We start from the raw sequence: 12,080 nt of genomic DNA on the forward strand, positions 1-12,080 counted from the left end.
TCAGTGACCCCCACCCATCAAAAACTGTCAAGATGTCCCAGGAAAATAAACCATCAGAAAACTGTTCTAACTTCAGAGTTTTATTCTTCATTTGGAAGAAAATCCATAGAATTCTGTATTTAAATTAATTTTGATAAATGATTAAATATTTAATCTATTTCTGAAAGGTGATTCATAGTTTGCTTCTTGCTTATTTTAAATCTGAGCAACAAGCTAAGCCAAAGAAGTAATCAGTTATTTTTTTTACAAGATGAATGTTTTACAAATATATTTGTATTACATAAGAGCACACTTTCATTTTAGTGATTGTCATCATATTCCAGTTTTTATTAATTTTAACATAACAGCATGTCATTAAACTGAATTAGTATTTTTGTACACTATTATGTTACATATGATATTTTTAAAAACCTCACTGTATTATGAATGTTAAATGAAACTATTAGTTTTAAGTCATTAGTCTAACATAGCCCAGGGATTCTTAGTTTCACTAAGCAGATGATGCTTTTTTGGAGTCAAGAGACAAAATCTTAGAAGAAATTTACTGGAATGAAAACACGGTATTCATTTACTCCGACAACCGCTGCTCCCTTTTATTTATAACACTAATTCACAGCACACTAGCAAACGCACTACCATATATTCTACAAAAACAATGAAGTCTTAATCCTCCTTACAGCGCTCTGCTGCTAAGTCTTGGTTGGGAAGTTAGAAGGCACCACCTGGCATTAAACGAGACTTATGGAGCTCGCGGGCGGACGGGGTGCGGATTAGCTCTTCCGGCGACACGCGTGCCGCACGAGACGACGCGAAACGTTCCCTATGGCAAAACTAACCACGTCCCAGAACACGCAGCAGCCGGCTCTCCCAGCGCGGGCAGCATCGCTGTTGCTGCGGCAGCGACCTGCCAGCCAAAGGGGAGGAAAAAGCCCTAAAAGCTCAACAATGGTAGGAGAAGGGGGAAAAAAGAAAAAAGAAAAAAAAAAAGAAAGAAAATAAAAAAAATCAATAGTAACCGCCTTCCCAGGAAGAGGGATGAAAATGGACTGCAAGGGACGCAGCGCCGTTCGGGAGCTTTAACTGTTCAGCAACCGCTCATCGGCTCCTCTTGCCCCGCACGGCCGTGGCCGAGGGGAGGCAGGGGTGCGAGGCTGCCGCCGGAGCTCCCGCGCGCCCCGGAGCAAGATGAATTGGCGCAAACTCCCGATCCGAGATTGTTTTATACCGTTTAATTTAGTTTCTTCGCCTGCTTGGGTGAGCACAGCTCCGGTTATGGATTTCCACTCTAATGCAGGGCAGCAGGCGGGAGCCGGCACGGCGGCGGCTGATCGATAGGCGAGTGCCGACCCTGGCCCCGGCGCCGCGCGGGCACGGYCGGAAAGGGCGCCTGCCAGAGCCCACCACAACTCGCGCCTCCAAACCGGAGAGCGGGCAGCCACGCTCGCGCGCCCGCCTTCGAAGCACGAGCGGAGAGCTACGCTTAGCCGGGATGCTTCCTGCCGGCGAGCCGGCAGCCGGGCRGCGGAGGCCGAAAGGCGCTAGCGTCTGCGGCGGTGCTTTCCGCCATCCCATTTGTCTCAGGAAAATCTGGTATTTTCTCACAGCGACGGGCCTCCATTTAATCACGCTAAAGGGTGACACGGAGATCCATTTTCTTGACAGGACGGTTGATCACCCTATCACAGTAAGAAAATTAATAACCTCAAATAGCTCTGTGCGGAAAACACAAGCTACGCCGGTGAAAGGACAAAAGCGCTCTACGTTTTTCGGTGTAAAATAACATACTTCCTGTACGGCACAACAGCAGAGAAATCCGTCGTTTCCATGTATTTACTCGGCTGGACCTTTTTTTCTTTTTCTTTCCTTTTCTTTTTTTTTGGAGAAAATGAGCATATTACAATCTTACGAAATATAAGATTTTTTGAAAATTGAACATAACCGCACGGGGGAAACAGCCTCAGAGATTTCACAAAGTGACTAAGCATATTTATAAACCATTTAAAATAGAGGTAAAACATTTCAGAAGTTTAAATTGTTTAAAAGGCTGTCAGATATTGATTACTTCATTTAAAAAGCAGTCAGAGAGTGCAGCCATGAGGTCAGGATAAATTTAACAGTTTGAAGCACTTTACTAAATAACACTAAAGACCATGTTAATTGGCTTTGCACAGTTCTTGGGTAAAATTAATTTTATCCTAGCTTACAATAAAAGGATTAAAAGACAAATTAAGTTCTTCAGGTTTAACTGGAATAGGAATCGATGGATTTGAATTAAGGCTGAAGGCGGTTTTATGAGAGATGGACTACTACCAGATACTTTATATCTGCTATTAGGCACATACTGATGGTACTCTGTTATTGTATTAGGTATTAAAACCTTCCAGAAGTAGGTGCTAGACCAATTTATTACCATCAGAAGACGTGCTGCTCCCTTAGCAGGTTGTGAGCACAGAAGGGTTGCTGCCTCTCGCCCTCCGGGGCCACCAGGACAGCTTCCAGCACGCTCCACCGCACGGCTGGGGCTGGGAAAGACGCTCACTCGCTCACTCGCTGCTGTGAACTACAGCGAACGGCAGTTAACTACAAAGCTGCAATTAGGGCAAATAATTTAAACGCAAACGCAATCGCTGAGATTTAGCCACAACGTCCAGCGCGCATAAAATCCTTTAAAGTGAAAGGCCTCGAGAAGGTCTTGCGCCAGCCCCGTTTCCATGCCGTGCACTCTACTGCTGGAGAGGGGATTCTCATCCGAATTGATACATAACGCAGATGCACACTGCCAGGCGTGCCGCAGGCCTGCCGGCTTCCTCAGGGCTTAGCTCATTACAAGATTGATAGGCATATACACGCACATATATATATGTAGCATAAAAAAAAGACAGGGGTGGAAAAATAAGACTTTCACCTTAGTGGGCAGAAATACAAGGACCTAAATGAATGACATTATTTGCCCAAGGCTACAGACGTACCGTGCATCAAATGAGGACGAGAACCCAGACCTCGCATCTGAACCTGGTACTTTCAGGATGCAAAGAAAACCCAAGCACACAAGTCCTCTTGATTTTCATCAACTTTCACAGCACTGAATATAGCAGTTCAGAGTCAGGAGTCACTATCTATAGACAAGAACTTGCAAAACGAACTCCATGGAAAGCACTGGAGCTTTTCCTTCCTGCTTGCCAGCTGCCTACCTCCGCGTTTCTTTTGCTTATTTATAACAGGGGAGGGGGCTGCAAGTGAGCGTGTGGGGGGGAAGGATTTCTCTCCATCTCACTCTTTTTTCTTTTTTTTTTCCCCAGTCCTGCTGAAAAAGTATAGTTAGCCAAATTCAGAAAATCCTCAGAGTCCTTGCATCAGATGCCAGAGACAAACATACACCAAAATGTGGCAATGGCAGATGCTATATTATGAGCGACAACCCCTGCAAGTGTTTAGATTTGAAACTGTAAGAGTTTCTTTGCAAGATCTGGAACATTATAAAAGAAGGTGTAATAGCTATGAGGCGGAAATGTGATTTTGTTTCTATTCGTGTGGGCACAAAATAAATTATGCAACTGCATGATATTTTCCTGTCAGTAATTTTAAGCATTTCTTAAATAATTGTTTCTTTAAATAATACCATTTTCTTAAAGAAATTTACATAATGCTCTCCTAGTGACCTAAAAAACGGCATTGCAAAAAAATTTAAAACAGGCATCATATATGTAAAAATGTATCATATGTGTTCAAATGCACTATATGTGTACCTATAAAAGATACTTCTTCAGCTTTAATTGTTCAGGATTCTTAAAATACAAAGCCACCCTACTGCTCTTCCTAAATTTCTAGTTTTTAAAATCATATACAGAAAAATAATTTTAACAATTTTAGTGTTCTGGAAGCTTACAAAGAAGTAATAGTTACAATAAAATCAGAACTGAGAAATACTATAAAGAAATAATAACAAAGTGATTATGTGAAAAATGTAGGAAGACTGAGAAAATAATCCATTTTATCTAACCTTATGAAAACTGTTGTTACTCATTACTAGACTCACATTATTTAAAATATTTTGAGTGCTTGCAAGACTAACTATTCCTATATAAATAGCTCCCTCCACTGGCTAAGCAGGGACAAGTCCTCCACACAGCCACCACATTAACATCTGAAAAGGGTGGAGGGTTATTTTGAAATGGAAAAAATTACAAAAGTGCATTATGACCCCTGCTGGTCCAAAAATACCCTGGCTGCACGTGAGCACATGTGTGCGCAATACTGAAAAGTCATTTGATACAGACAATATGATCGAGTTCTTTAAAGCTTTGCTCTTACATCTTACTAAAAAAAAAAAAAAAAGTGACTACATAGCATCTCCCCGAAGCTTGGGTTAGTCTGCATTAAATACATTGGTGTGACAGGCAGGCGCTTCATTTTCTAACCCCTTCCTCCCCCCAAATCCACCCTGTTCAGTCACAAAAGTGTTTTTTGTTAAACACGCTGCCTGGTAATGCAAACTGACTCTTAAGTATTATTTGCACTTAGTATTAGGGCCTAAGCACAGTATATGTGACAAAATTTGGTCGGATAAGACGAAAGAGAGCCYGTATTCAGGGCGCTGAATCTCCCCACCAGCTGTGCGCAGCCTCCGCCTGGAAGCGGAGCTCGCTGTCCAGAAGCGCAAACGCTGCCGGGGACGGACACGCCGCCTCCCCGAGGGGCTTCGTCCRCCCGCGGCCAAGACGTGCGGCACCTTTCCACGCCGCGTCTCCTTAGCTCCTCACTCCCTGCATGAGCTCTGAACGCTTATCTTTTAGTATAACGCTTAATAGTACAGAAAGACCTCTTCTGATGAAATACCGTACACCAGACAAATTGTGAACGGGCAGTCAGCCGGGGCGAATATATCATCGTGTGCTGCCAAGTGCACGGCAAAGCTAAAGCTGTTTATTAAGATTTAAATTATGCACCCATTCCCCTACCACTTAAAAGAAAAAGGCAAATATATGAAAGTTTTTCCCTTGGACCAATTTATTTCTTTTTTCAGTCTTTTGTTCACTGATGGGTAAAAAAAAATCTGCAAAGATGGAAAATTCATGCATTGCAGAAGTGATCTTTATCTCTTTTAATCTGGAGCAATCCCAGTCTTTAACGTATTTATGAGATTTACAGGAGCGTAAGACAAAACGGAGAATCACATATCTGATGTGCTCACATATTTTGCAAAACTAATTATCTTTTTCTCTCCCTTACCTTAAAAATTAGTTTCGAGCCTGACTGCCATCATGACAGTCAATATACAAGTCAGCTGAGTGCAACGCAGAAACCTGGCAATTCAGTGGCAAGCCAGAGCAGAGACTATCTGTGATTGTTTTTCCTGAAACCCAGTATTTATTTTCTACCCTCATTAAGCATTTTTGGCATTTTCATTTTGTTGCTTTCACAGTTCTTCTAAATTAGGCTGACCTAGGAAGTACACACGAGATGTAGAACTGAACATGATTTCATTAATAGGTAACTCATTTTGTAATCAATCTTTTTATCATTCCAATAATTGGGACATGAACTATGAAAATTTTAAAAAAAGACACTGCAGCATTATTTATATAGAGTTGAAATGCACTGTTTGAATAAAATTTGCTCAAGAAAAGTGCAGGCATTTTAATGTAGCAACAGTTAGTATTTTTAAAAGAATCTTTTGCTGTGTTTTATAAAGATATCTGCTACCAAGCTATTAGACAGGGAAGGGGGCCACATAAGAATAAACCAGTAAGTTTTATGAAAATTTCCTGTACATTTCTATTCTTCTCAGTGATAAGGTATGCCCATTTTAAAGAGAGATATGTACATTATTTAGATAACAAAAGAGCACTTGACAACACGGCTTGAACATAAATTCAGGTAAGGATGAATGAAACAATCGCTCTGGAATCAAAACAAAAGTATTTCTTTTTATTTCCCCCAAAGAGTCTGCTCCCTAGCGGCATGCTTTTTTGATTTATTTAATAATAATCGCCTTGTTATATTCTTTTAGTGTCCCCAGGAAAGTATTTAAAATAATGGAGCATTGTTACTGCTGTAAAAACTGGAAGTCTTTAAACTACTTTTTTGATAAAAGGAAGTGTTTCATAGGTCATCTACGATGGACTAGTTTAATAATTTAATATCAGTATGTCAAAATAGCATGCATTATGAAAAGCAGGACATTTTCCGCTTTGCTTTTTAATAGCATATTCCCTCTGCGATGCCAGTAATATGGTTCTAGGCAGGTAGTCAGGGGCAGCAACTTACAGACAGAGAAGAATGTTAAAAACTGTCATGGTGAATAATATTACACCATTACAGAATAATATTTTTAGAAAAGACTTTTGCAGCCACCAAAATACTTTCAAAAATTGAACAGAAAATTCATCTTCATTAAATCTTTCATTTAAGAGGCTGTATCTCAAAACAGAGTTCTGACCCCATCAACCAAGTCTGATCAGATATCCTAAGAAATCAGGAGCCACATGTAAATAGCTATAGTTTATCCATACGGTGTGTTACAAAATATACACTACTGAAAACCTGCAAGGTATTTGCTAATTAAAGAAGGCAGTATTCAAGATAAAATAAGGCAGTATTCAAGATAAAATCTGTCAGCGATCTGTTAGCCTATACTCAAATATCGGGGAGCAGCTATGCGCAGCCTTAAGGGTTAAGACACTGATTTTCTCCTGCATAGGTGGTGCTATCCTAAGCCAATAGTGTGCTTAAACCCGCACCGATGAAATCGATACCGCACTGTTCTACTCAAGGTGAGACCAAATAAACCTGTCGGAAGCTTTGAGAAATAGGCTGTGCAGGACACTTTGAGCGCTAAGTGCCTCTCAGTCCAGAGACCTGTCATTAAATAATCATTAGCCATCACTCATTCCTCCTAAAAAGCTTAACGTCTGAATTTGTTCAGCATCCGCTAAGCATTAGCGCGGACTACTGGGTGCTCATCAGCACTTAGGGGTGTTTATACCATTCTTTAACAACGCACGTCCCCATTACAGCACACCTGGAAACGACACGGCTTTGCTGCAGGGACGACGTACACGTGACTTGGAGGCTGCCGCGGCTGCTAAGCCGGATTCACCCAGAAGGCGTGCCCCAAAAAATTTAAAGAAGCACTTAAACTGCTCTACTTTACCTTGTAAGCAAATAAAAGAATAATTAGTAGCACAGTTTATGGGTATTTACTTATACACTTAGGATTTACCAAAAATGTTTCATGCCTTATCCCAGTTGGAAATGCTGAACAGCATTGCCTAAATCAGAGTGCTTCAAATATTCCCATTAAAGCTAGCAATAGATGATATTTTAATAACTACTTCCATACAGCTATAGGTTTTTATTAGGTCTCGCTGCAACGTTTTTGCCGGAGGAAGCACTGATGAGCGCCAACTGTTCCTTCGTAATGCGGCTACATTAAACCAGTAACAAACCGATCCCACCTGCGAGACTGCAAATACTGAAGCTGCTGCTGTCAGCCTCCTTCTGTCCCTAACAAACTAACATAACAGAGGAAAAAAAACATTTAATAGTTATTGAATGCCCAACAGCAAGTAAAGCAGTAATAAATTTCATTGTTGGTATATACAGGCATACGTTAATCTATTTTCTATTAGCATTAAACTTTCCTTTTCTCACCAAAGTTTTGAGAGCCGTGTGCTGCGAACGCCTTTCAACATCCTGCATGCAGGTTAGCTGCGTGCCTCAGCGTGCCGTCTTCTCACCAAGAAGCTTGACTAAGCTCTCATCACCTTAAAATAATTTAATTCTGTTGAAAGCCATTTGGCTTAAAGTATTTACAACCTGGGAGTAAATTTTATCAAAGCAGCATTTGATTGTTTCATAACACATATAAATCATAGTAAGACTTAAGTTATAAAAGTATTAATTGTACTCTGACCTTGTAGTTTCAATTTTTATATGCAGTTTTGTGCTGTAATTTCCAAAAATATGTATTTTTATCACTGTCTTTATTAATGAGTCATAAATAAAAATTTTAAATGTTTATATTGTCAAAATTTTTATCATAATCATTTTAATTTACTAATAATACGGAAAGTTTTGATGTATTCAGTTAGTGCTTTAAATAAAAGCAAAGCATATTCAATACAAATATGAACTATCCTCCTCCACCCGAACAGCAGAGAATCCATTTTGTCTCAGGCTGTTTTTCATTGCTCTTAGCTTGGTGAGAAGAATCATCATCCTCACCCATTTTACGTCCCTACCCATTCAATACAGTGAAACATTCTGTCGTAAAAGGCATGTTACAGCAGCGAAGCAAACTCCAGGAAACGGCAGCGCATCGTAAGCAGCGGGGCTGCAGAAGGCGCCTCCGGATGCAGCAAAGCCCGTTTCCTACGGGACGCCAGCACCCTGATGACAACTGCGCAGCCACAGCTACCTACCAGCTGGGTAAGCGTACAGCAACGCAGAGGATTTAAATAACTCTACCATTAAATCACACACAGTCATAATTCCATCATGCAAACCAAATATTACAAAATAGTGAAAGATCAGATCATTAATATTCCTATTAGGAGCAATTAGTTTGCACATAACTAAAAGCCAAAAAAAAGTAAACAAGGTTTTTTTTCAAAAGCTTTTAATAAGCTGCTTATAAGAATCAATTAAAAAAAAAAATCATTCTCAAGTTTCAGATGTCTCTGGACATAGGTAAAGCTTTGATAAAACCACTACAAATCTGGACTTTACATTCTGAAGCATGATTACTATTTTACTGAAAGGAACGCAAGAGTAATGAACTATGTTAAATCACAGTCATTTTGAAACTGAATTGCAACTTTTCCTGATGCCTTATGAAAAGATGTTGTTCCCATCAGAAATCAATAAAGTGGAAAAAATTAGATAGCTGTGATTTGCCCAGAAATTAGTAAGAAATAGAGCAGTATCAGAATCTATGTCCTGTATCTTTTATATACTAAGATTTGACTTTCACATGAACAGAAGTTTAAATATTTAGAGTAGAAAACATGTAAGGTGCCATTAATATTATTCTGACATATCTATCATGTCATGTCTGACAATTTAAAGTAATTTGCTTTTCAAATATTTCTGATTTTAATTGATTAAAATACATTCCTACTGCCTAAAGACACTGAATTTGAAGTGATTCTATACATCTTTGAGATCATTCTGTTACAAGAAAAAAAAAAAAACCTCTCACAAGTATTTATTTGCAGGCACTTCTATGGTGTTTCACATCACTGTTAGCACTGGGCAGGGTGGGGGGAAAAATTCAATTGCAAAGCACCAAAGCTGCACTTTAAATAAACTGTGACAGAAGAACGACATGTAGTGCTGAGCATCTCCTCTACAAAACAACAAAGCTTATATAAATGTACACAAATTTGGGGAAAAAGGAGAGCAATTAGCAGCATAGCAGAAAAAGATGATTGAGACCAAGTATTGGATTTCATTAGGAATTTTTTCCCAGCGTAACACAATCAAAGCATTTAGGGATGCATTTTTCAGCCTTCTTTCAGAACCTTAATATACATATATATGCTTTGAACACCTGGTATTACCTGTTATGACAAAGTAGGTAAATAAACGTATTTCAGATCTTCCCCTGCACCCTATGGATAGAATGGGATTCCCCTGATTACTACAAAAAAACTATTTTAATATTTGTATGTTGCTTGTTTAGCAATATATTGTCGTCTTTAAAATTCATACAATTTTATTCAGACTGTGGTAGACTCTACCTTCGATCGGATCAGTTTAATCAAACAGTGAAACCAACATCACCTACTTCTCATTTTCTGATTTATTATTATTATCTTTTCTCATTTTTTGTAGTACAGACTGCAAGAGGAAAAATCAAGCTCTGTCCCGCAGGTGCTCGTACCGTTGGTGGGAAGACAAGCCAGGAGGTGAAGGCAGCGGGATCGCGGGGCGACGAGGCCCCGGCAGCGCCGCGGCAAGAGCGGGGCACCAGCCGCCGTCTTCGGCACGCGCAATTTACCCACGGCGGCTTTCTCGGCAGCGCTGGGGCTGAATACTGAACACGCTCTATTTGGCTTTCAGTCAATTAAGCTTTAAGCTGTCAGCAAACAAGACTTTTAAGTTAATTTTGAATCACCACAAATCAAGTTGAAGGTTGCGAAAGGGCGCGCTCACATGCCGGCATGAAAAAAGGCACTTTAATTGCCTCTGAATAGCTATTATGTGCTGCAATTGGCCTATTGAATCTTAGATGATCTATTTATTTATCAAAGTGCAAAGACTGGTRAAAGAGTGAAAAGTACGAACTCTAGTCTTTTACTCTATTGCATAAGTAGGTAAAATTAAATTTTTTGGTATAAAAAAGTGCTCTTGAAACTATAATCTTTTTAAAAAGTTCAATATGGTTCACATTGTATTTTATTTTTGAATTACAGCTATCCAAAGTAGAGCTATCTGAAATGCAAAAACAAGTCATTTCCAATATTAAAAGGTATGGCTATTTATATATATTTTAAACTTATGTCAGGTTTTTCATGCATGATATAGATAGCTGGTGCTTTAAATTACTACTTCAAAAACTTATCTGACCATATAGAAGGGTACAGAAAAATGCTGTAAAACACTACAAAACCAGCTGCTATAAAAACATATGCTACAAGAAACTGCTATAAATTTTGTATCAGACCTCTGTCTTTATGAAAAATAGTTTTGTTTAGAAGAAAATGAGATCAGACAGTGCCAACAGTAATAATTCTTCATTGCTTTAAAAGTCCTTTCAGCAATCCACTTACAAAAGCTTCACCACAGACTAAGAAAATAGTATTTTTAAAATGTAGAAATATATCTAATTTTAAGAAGAAATTCTCTTTAACTTTGCTGTGATTAATCATATGCTTAAAGTATACAAATAACCGCATTTATGGAAAGGGCCCTGATTTTTTCTTAGCACAGTACATATATTTGTATCAAATAGAAAAGTCTAGTATTAATACAAGTAAATTGACACAATTTCTCTTTATGTAATTAATCCAACCAGCTGCAATTCTTCATTTGTAAAATGATGCAAGATGTTGACGAGGCTTTCTCATTCCTTTAAATCCCTACTTATACAGCACGACAGCTTGGGGAAATTCACATCCTGTATTTTATATACGTGAAGGACAATTCAGGATTCCAACTTTCTAGAGGTACTGGAAAGAGGTAGGGAAAGAAATTCAGAACACCTAAGTCGGAAGCTTAAAGTCATATAGATGTGACTAAGCCCCTTGGTACCTTTTGTTTATCATTTTAAAGGTCAGCCTGGTAACTTCTACAGCTTTTGTTTTTTTTATTGCGCCTATCACCCTCTGGGAAGATCCGCAGTCTGAAATTGCTGTAAACTTACAGCTCCCTCCTTCGCTTAATATTGACCCTCAAAGTTATGTTCTTCCCATCACCAGATCCTGTAAAACATGCATAGAGAGGGGTAGTTTGCAAATAAGAAGAGAAGAGCCATGCAYAGCTAAAATACACTTTTGAAAACATTGTAGAGAAGTAGAGAGAAAGATCTACCAGTGATGGAAAAAGTAATAAACTACGCGAGCGTGTGAAAAGTCTACAGTACTCGGAGAGACTRCACGTAAGGAAATGACATGGGCAAGACATCTCTCCTTTCATATCCACGTTCAACCAAGATTTCTGCTGTACCAAAGGAAGGATGTGACTAGTTGCAGAAGAGCAATGTGCTGGTGAACCAAAGCTATCTTCGCAGGGACTCTCACGTTGGGAGCTGACTAGGAAAAGAGGGCTTTAAAAACCAAACTCACCAGGGACACAGGCATGGCTTCCTTAGGAGCAGACAGTAATGCTTATCACACAAAGTGCATGTCATGCAAGAAAGTCCAGTCAGAACTTAAGAGAAACAAAGCAAAGAAACGGAGCAAAATGAGGATGAAGATGAAGACAGAGGCCAGGAGAATTTTCCGGAGAGAGAACAAGAGCTTCCACATAGCACTTGGATTCACATGAGAAAGATGAGTCTTCAGGTGAGTGAGATGCAACAGCTACTCACTATGGCCAGGCCACTTTTACAAGTCTTCCTCCTCCTCTGCCTTTCC

At 39.4% G+C, this 12,080-nt stretch overlaps 1 protein-coding gene across 17 annotated transcripts in view; it reads right to left on the reverse strand.

Annotated features, from left to right (window-relative positions):
- Positions 1-12,080, reverse strand: part of WDR7 (WD repeat domain 7) — a 172,634-nt gene that overhangs the window by 85,880 nt on the left and 74,674 nt on the right. The gene's annotated exons all lie outside the window — the stretch shown is intronic.

Source organism: Apteryx rowi, unplaced genomic scaffold (genome assembly GCF_003343035.1).
Source record: "Apteryx rowi isolate R43461 unplaced genomic scaffold, aptRow1 scaffold_304, whole genome shotgun sequence".
In the NCBI taxonomy this organism is placed as follows: domain Eukaryota; kingdom Metazoa; phylum Chordata; class Aves; order Apterygiformes; family Apterygidae; genus Apteryx; species Apteryx rowi.